Below are 8,639 nucleotides of genomic sequence, written 5' to 3' on the forward strand. Positions count from 1 at the left end.
GCAATGCTTGTGTATGTTTATATTTGTCCCAAGCAGGAAAAGTCCTCATTTGAGGCAATTGGTGGAAGGTAGGGGTATGCAGTCTACCCCCCACTATTCTGTGAGTCTTCTCCTTGCTCCCATTACATGGTTGTAGCATTGAGATCCAAGCCCAAGATCTTGTACATTGTACAGTCGAGTCTATGTCCTGAGCGTAGAAGGGTCCCCCCATTCTGGACCCACGCTCCCTTGTCTGATGCTCTCTCGGACCTGAGATAGAAGCAATGAGGCACACCCCTCATCACCTTTCATCTAGCTTCACCTTAGCCCCTCAATGGCAAGGTTAAGAGCTAACCTGACCCCGATACAGAGGCTTGTTTGTTGAGGTTGATATGACCCCTCGACTAAAGCCTAACCCTGATGTTTGAGCCCCTTGTTGGTGTGTTTATTTCATGCTGTATATGTTTGTGTGGTGTGATTGTATCCCCTAGGTTTGCTAGACTCCGCGTAGTCTCGTTTGCATGTCAATTAAGGTAGCACGGTTCCTTCGTATAGGACTTCCTTTCTTGCTTGAGCTTTCCTAAAACACAAACAAACACTATCCCCTCTTAAGGATACGTCAACTCCTTCTACTACAGGTGAGTAAGTCTCCAAAGGTCGAGCATCCGGTAGATTGCGTAGTGACGTTGTCCACCTAAAAAACACAAACCAACAGGAATAGTTTAGCCGAACTACGGCAACTCTGATTCTCACGTTCAGGTGAGATACGTAGGCACGAGACGCGATGTCTTGCCGAGTTTGACTAACCACTAACACTAATTCTCTTCTCTCGCCCTCGTTGCGATTGAGACCTCCCCTTTCTCTTGCCCTAGTTGCAATCGAGACCCTTCTTCTTGTGTGTGTTTTGGTTCGGATGCTGATGTAAGTCCAGTGATTGGCATTCAGGCTCCACGTTTGCCTCCTCGTGTGCGTTTTGGTTCGGATGCTGATGTAAGTCCAGTGATTGGCATTCAGGCTCCACGTTTGCCTTTGCCTGTGTTTGTTTGTGCGCGTGTTAGCCGAGCTACGAATGCTCTGATTCTCCTTCGTCCAAAGGAGATACGTATGCATAGGATGCGACATCCTAGCGAGCATGTGTCGTTTCCCCAGTCCGAACTACTTTGACTCTGATGTCTATGCTTGATAGACTAAGTAGGCCCAGGATGCGATATCCTGCCGAGTCAGTCTTGTCTGTTTTCTCGTGTCTCTTTCAGCCTGTGTGGATGATTATTTTGAGCAGTGTTTAGCAACCATTTTCCTTCCTATTGTGCGTGGATCCTGTAACACCCCGATTAAAATAAGAGAATTATTTAATTGAGTTAATAGTATTTTATTAATTTAATTAAATAAAGTTGAATTATTGGATTATTATTATTATTATTATTATTATTATAGATATTATTTATTTTAATAATAATTAAATAAATAATATAATTGGAATATGAAGAGTGGAAGGGTAAAAGTGGAATTGGGTAAAAGAGGCCAAAGGAGATAACTGAAGGTTTTCATTTTCACGTATTTTGCCTCAGAGTCAGAAAAGGGAGAAGCGCTGAAGAGAAAGAGAAGGAAGAGGAAAAGACCAAAGATTGCTCAGAGCTTCCTTCAATCCAAAGAGGTAAGGGGTCTGAACCTTATTAAACGATAATATGCGAGCAATTACATGATATAGGATTGGGTTGTTGATAAATTTGGGGAATTTAGGGAGATTGGGAAAGTTGTGGTTTTTGAGGGAAATTGTCCGATCTGTGAGTATGGTGGCGTTATATACATTGTAATCGAAGTATGTTGTGTATGTATGATTGTTAAATGTTGATATTGGGTTGTAGGCTTAGAAGCCGCGCGTCCACTGTTTCTGCGCTTAAAATCTTGTTTATGCACATAACAGCCAAATGACGTTCGCCATTATGCCTTTGGCGCTCGCCATTTGGGCCTTTTTCCAGAATAAGAGCGTTTAACGCTAATGGCGTTCACCATTAGCCTAACGGCGTTCGCCATATCAGTTTGACAGACAGTTTTCAGAATAAGAGCGTTTAACGCTAAATGGCGTTCACCATTAGCCTAACGGCGTTCGCCATATCAGTTTGACAGACAGTTTTCAGAATAAGAGCGTTTAACGCTAAATGGCGTTCACCATTAGCCTAACGGCGTTCGCCATATCAGTTTGATAGACAGTTTTCAGAATAGGAGCGTTTAACGCTAATGGCGTTCACCATTAGCCTAACGGCGTTCGCCATATCAGTTTGACGGACAGCTTTCGCGTTTTAAACTCCCAGATGTGATATCGTTGTAATGTTGTTGTTGTTTTGTTGAGTTGTATGTCATGCTATTAATGAAGATGATAACATGACTATATGATGTTGTTGTTGCTATGTTGATTATGATGCATGTTTGATGTGCATGCATTCATGAAAGGCCGATGCCTAGTGACGAACGGACTGAGTTCCAATGATGTTGTTGACTCCGGGCTTGTTGAGAGGCTTGGTTCCTTATGGGGAACTCGGATTCTATGGTGGTGAATCTGAGAGTAGTGATCCTGTAGTGGTCACAAAATGGGTATACCGAGTCGTGTTGAGTCATGCATGGGTGTGTGCATTGCAATTGATGTGTTGTTTTGTTGATATTCATGAGTTTGTGGATTATAATGATGATTGTGATGATCCGTGTTGACATATGTGCAAATTATTCATATTATATTCTGTCGTTATATTATTGTTTAATAATGTAATTCTCACCCCTTCTGCATGTGTTTATGTTCATCTATGATGAGCAATGTGCAGATAATGAGGAGTAGCTTTTGTTGAGGTGAAGAATAAGTGTAGAGTTATTCTACAGAGTCAAGTCAATGCTCTGGTCATGTGACACCGGGGTTATGGGATTCAATAGAGATTATATTATTATTTAAGTTGTGTATGAAGACTAAATTATTGATATGTTTTGTTGAAACATTTTTATAAATCGTTAATTGTGTTGTTGTCCGCTGCGAGGTTTTATTAAAATAAATGAAATATTTTTATGTTGTAAAGTGATGAGTGTTAAGTTGAATGAAATGTAAACTCTTCTACATGTTATACTCTGATAAATTCTTTAAATATGTCGTTTGGGTAGAAGGGTGTTACATTAGTGGTATCAGAGCATAGTCAGTCCAGTCGAGTCATAATGTGATGTTTTCCCTGTTGGTCGATTAGTGTAAATGACACTGGTGCTACTCATTCGTTTATTTCGTATGAGTGTGCGACCAGGATTGGTGTGATTATGTCGTCCCTAGGCGGAAGTATGGTGATAGATACTCCTGCTAATGGTTCTGTGAAGACTTCTGTTGTCTGTCGAGGTTGTCATTTGACGATCTTTGAGAGAGAGTTCGTGATTGATTTGGTGTGCTTACCCTTGCACCAAATTGATATTATTCTGGGAATGAATTGGCTAGGATTCTATGGCGTGTTTATCAACTGCTTTAGGAAGACGGTGCGGTTTTCTGAAGTTGGTGAGAATGATGAGGCAAGATTTCTATCTGCTAGGCAGGTGGGAGATTTTGTGAAAGATGAAGCTCAGATATTCGCTTTATTTGCGTCTCTGCAAGCGGATAAGAAAGTGGTGAGTGTAGATTTGCCTGTTGTCTGTGAATTTCAGGATGTGTTTCCGGAGGATGTAAGTGATTTACCTCCAGAACGTGAAGTCGAATTTGCCATTGACTTAGTACCAGGTACGAGTCCAGTGTCGATGTCTCCTTATAGAATGTCGGCAACTGAATTAGTTGAACTGAAGAAGCAACTTGAAGAATTGCTTGAGAAGAAGTTTGTGCGTCCAAGTGTTTCTCCTTGGGGTGCACCAGTATTGTTAGTGAAGAAGAAAGAAGGTACGATGAGGTTGTGTGTCGATTATCGGCAGTTGAATAAGGTGACTATCAAGAATCGGTATCCATTGCCGAGGATTGATGATTTGATGGACCAGTTGGTTGGAGCTCATGTGTTCAGTAAGATTGATTTGCGATCGGGTTATCATCAGATCCGAGTGAAGTCAGATGATATTGCGAAGACTGCTTTCCGTACGAGGTATGGTCATTATGAATACACTGTGATGCCGTTCGGTGTATCTAATGCTCCAGGTGTGTTTATGGAATATATGAATCGTATATTCCATCCGTACCTTGATGATTTTGTTGTGGTGTTCATAGATGATATATTGATATATTCTAAGACGGAAGAAGAGCATGCAGGACATCTGAGAATTGTTTTGCAGGTGTTAAGAGAAAAGAAATTATATGCAAAGTTATCTAAATGTGAGTTCTGGTTGAAGGAAGTGAGTTTCCTTGGCCATGTGATTTCGAGTGGTGGGATCTCTGTTGATCCTGCTAAAGTTGATGCTGTGTTACAGTGGGAGACTCCGAAGTCTGCTACTGAGATACGCAGTTTTCTGGGGTTAGCTGGTTATTATCGCAGATTTATTGAGGGCTTCTCTAAGTTGGCATTGCCGTTGACGCAGTTGACTAAGAAGGGTCAAGTGTATGTGTGGGATGCAGCTTGTGAAGCGAGTTTTGTTGAGTTGAAGAAGCGGTTGACCAGTGCTCCAGTGTTGATCTTGCCTAATCCTGGTGAGTCCTTCGTTGTTTATTGTGATGCTTCTTTGATGGGTCTTGGTGGTGTTTTGATGCAGAATGGTAAAGTTGTAGCTTATGCTTCTAGACAGTTGAGAGTTCATGAGAGGAATTATCCTACGCATGATCTAGAGCTTGCAGCTGTTGTATTTGTGTTGAAAATGTGGAGGCATTATCTGTATGGTTCCAGATTCGAAGTGTTCAGTGATCACAAGAGTCTGAAGTATCTGTTTGATCAGAAAGAGTTAAATATGAGGCAGAGAAGGTGGTTAGAATTACTGAAGGATTTTGACTTTGAATTGAGTTATCATCCCGGTAAGGCTAATGTAGTTGCAGATGCACTGAGTAGAAAGTCTCTACATATGTCTATGATGATGGTTCGGGAGCTTGAGTTAATTGAACAGTTCCGTGATATGAGTTTGGGTTGTGAAGTTTCCGCTGATAGCGTAAAGTTGGGTATGCTGAAGTTGACTAGTGGAATTCTGGAAGATATTCGGAATGGTCAGCAAGTTGATGTCGCTCTAGTTGATCATATTACTATGGTTAACCAGGGTAATGGTGGTAATTTTGAGATTGATGGGAATGGCATCCTGCGATTTAAAGGTAGAGTTTGTGTTCCTGAGGTGTCTGAATTGAAAAAGAGTATTCTTGAAGAGGGCCATAGGAGTGGATTGAGTATCCATCCAGGTGCAACTAAAATGTATCAAGATTTGAAGAAGTTGTTTTGGTGGGCTGGTATGAAAAGAGATGTTGCTAAGTTTGTGTATGCCTGTTTGACTTGTCAGAAGTCAAAGATTGAACATCAGAAACCGGCAGGTATGATGCAACCTTTGAAGATTCCTGAATGGAAGTGGGATAGCACTTCCATGGATTTTGTGACGGGACTGCCGAGGACGGTGAAAGGTAATGATTCTATTTGGGTGATTGTGGATCGATTGACTAAGTCGGCGCATTTCTTGCCGATGAAGATTAATCACTCTTTAGAGAAGTTGGCAGAGTTGTATATTGAGGAGATAGTGAGGCTGCATGGTATTCCATCCAGTATTGTGTCTGATAGAGATCCCAGATTTACTTCTAGATTTTGGGAAAGTTGCAGAAAGCGTTGGGGACTAAGTTGAGGTTGAGTTCAGCTTATCATCCTCAGACTGACGGTCAGACTGAAAGAACTATCCAATCCTTGGAGGATTTGTTGAGAGCTTGTGTGTTGGAGCAGAGTGGTTCTTGGGATAGTTATTTGCCGTTGGTGGAGTTTACTTATAATAATAGTTTTCATGCTAGTATCGGTATGGCTCCATATGAAGCATTGTATGGTAGGAGGTGTAGAACTCCATTGTGTTGGTATGAGTCAGGTGAGAGTGTTGTACTCGGACCTGAGATTGTGCAGCAGACGACTGAAAAGGTTAAGATGATTCAGGAGAAGATGAAGATTTCTCAGAGTCGTCAGAAGAGTTATCATGATAAGAGGAGAAAAGCACTTGAGTTCCAAGAGGGAGATCATGTGTTCTTGAGAGTTACTCCGACGACAGGTGTGGGTAGAGCTTTAAAGTCTAAAAAGCTTACTCCGAGGTTTGTGGGTCCGTATCAGATTTTGAAGAGGGTTGGGGAAGTGGCGTATCGGATAGCTTTACCGCCGTCGCTTTCTAATCTGCATGACGTGTTTCATGTATCTCATTTAAGAAAGTATATTGCGGATCCGTCGCATGTTGTTCAGTTGGATGATATCCAGGTGAGGGATAATTTGACCGTTAAGGTGTTGCCAATTCGGATAGATGACCGAGAAGAGAAGACCCTGAGAGGTAAGAAAATTGCTCTAGTGAAAGTTGTTTGGGGAGGTCCAGCTGGTGAGAGCTTGACTTGGGAGCGTGAAGATCAGATGAAGGAGTCGTATCCGGCTCTATTTGCTTGAGGTATGTTTTCGAGGACGAAAACTTCTAAAGTGGGGGAGAGTTGTAACACCCCGATTAAAATAAGAGAATTATTTAATTGAGTTAATAGTATTTTATTAATTTAATTAAATAAAGTTGAATTATTGGATTATTATTATTATTATTATTATTATTATAGATATTATTTATTTTAATAATAATTAAATAAATAATATAATTGGAATATGAAGAGTGGAAGGGTAAAAGTGGAATTGGGTAAAAGAGGCCAAAGGAGATAACTGAAGGTTTTCATTTTCACGTATTTTGCCTCAGAGTCAGAAAAGGGAGAAGCGCTGAAGAGAAAGAGAAGGAAGAGGAAAAGACCAAAGATTGCTCAGAGCTTCCTTCAATCCAAAGAGGTAAGGGGTCTGAACCTTATTAAACGATAATATGCGAGCAATTACATGATATAGGATTGGGTTGTTGATAAATTTGGGGAATTTAGGGAGATTGGGAAAGTTGTGGTTTTTGAGGGAAATTGTCCGATCTGTGAGTATGGTGGCGTTATATACATTGTAATCGAAGTATGTTGTGTATGTATGATTGTTAAATGTTGATATTGGGTTGTAGGCTTAGAAGCCGCGCGTCCACTGTTTCTGCGCTTAAAATCTTGTTTATGCACATAACAGCCAAATGACGTTCGCCATTATGCCTTTGGCGCTCGCCATTTGGGCCTTTTTCCAGAATAAGAGCGTTTAACGCTAATGGCGTTCACCATTAGCCTAACGGCGTTCGCCATATCAGTTTGACAGACAGTTTTCAGAATAAGAGCGTTTAACGCTAAATGGCGTTCACCATTAGCCTAACGGCGTTCGCCATATCAGTTTGACAGACAGTTTTCAGAATAAGAGCGTTTAACGCTAAATGGCGTTCACCATTAGCCTAACGGCGTTCGCCATATCAGTTTGATAGACAGTTTTCAGAATAGGAGCGTTTAACGCTAATGGCGTTCACCATTAGCCTAACGGCGTTCGCCATATCAGTTTGACGGACAGCTTTCGCGTTTTAAACTCCCAGATGTGATATCGTTGTAATGTTGTTGTTGTTTTGTTGAGTTGTATGTCATGCTATTAATGAAGATGATAACATGACTATATGATGTTGTTGTTGCTATGTTGATTATGATGCATGTTTGATGTGCATGCATTCATGAAAGGCCGATGCCTAGTGACGAACGGACTGAGTTCCAATGATGTTGTTGACTCCGGGCTTGTTGAGAGGCTTGGTTCCTTATGGGGAACTCGGATTCTATGGTGGTGAATCTGAGAGTAGTGATCCTGTAGTGGTCACAAAATGGGTATACCGAGTCGTGTTGAGTCATGCATGGGTGTGTGCATTGCAATTGATGTGTTGTTTTGTTGATATTCATGAGTTTGTGGATTATAATGATGATTGTGATGATCCGTGTTGACATATGTGCAAATTATTCATATTATATTCTGTCGTTATATTATTGTTTAATAATGTAATTCTCACCCCTTCTGCATGTGTTTATGTTCATCTATGATGAGCAATGTGCAGATAATGAGGAGTAGCTTTTGTTGAGGTGAAGAATAAGTGTAGAGTTATTCTACAGAGTCAAGTCAATGCTCTGGTCATGTGACACCGGGGTTATGGGATTCAATAGAGATTATATTATTATTTAAGTTGTGTATGAAGACTAAATTATTGATATGTTTTGTTGAAACATTTTTATAAATCGTTAATTGTGTTGTTGTCCGCTGCGAGGTTTTATTAAAATAAATGAAATATTTTTATGTTGTAAAGTGATGAGTGTTAAGTTGAATGAAATGTAAACTCTTCTACATGTTATACTCTGATAAATTCTTTAAATATGTCGTTTGGGTAGAAGGGTGTTACAGATCCCGTCGAGTACGACGGATGCGTAGGGGTGCTAATACCTTCCCTTCGCATAACCGACTCCCGATCCCATTCTCTTTGGTCGCGAGACCACGTCTTTTCCAGGTTTACTCTGAGCGTTTCCTTTCCCTCTTTTGGGATAAATAACGCACGGTGGCGGCTCTGTTGTTCTTGTTTTCCCGCCGGTTTTTCGCGTAATGCGACAGCTGGCGACTCTGCTGGGGAATATTAGAGAAGTTGACCTA

The 8,639-nt window shown here is 40.9% G+C and overlaps 2 long non-coding RNA genes across 2 annotated transcripts; both read left to right on the forward strand.

Annotated features, from left to right (window-relative positions):
• The first annotated feature begins 1,468 nt into the window (after nt 1-1,468).
• On the forward strand, nt 1,469-3,086 carry LOC127087243 (uncharacterized). Its single transcript, XR_007789815.1, has 2 exons — nt 1,469-1,633; nt 2,796-3,086. It is a non-coding gene; the product is annotated as an uncharacterized LOC127087243 (long non-coding RNA).
• A 3,669-nt stretch (nt 3,087-6,755) lies between these two features.
• LOC127087244 (uncharacterized) lies at nt 6,756-8,341 on the forward strand. The gene is made up of 2 exons (XR_007789816.1): nt 6,756-6,893; nt 8,056-8,341. It is a non-coding gene; the product is annotated as an uncharacterized LOC127087244 (long non-coding RNA).
• The last annotated feature ends 298 nt before the right edge of the window (nt 8,342-8,639 follow it).

This window comes from Lathyrus oleraceus, chromosome 5, assembly GCF_024323335.1.
Source record: "Lathyrus oleraceus cultivar Zhongwan6 chromosome 5, CAAS_Psat_ZW6_1.0, whole genome shotgun sequence".
NCBI classification, from domain to species: Eukaryota; Viridiplantae; Streptophyta; class Magnoliopsida; order Fabales; family Fabaceae; genus Lathyrus; species Lathyrus oleraceus.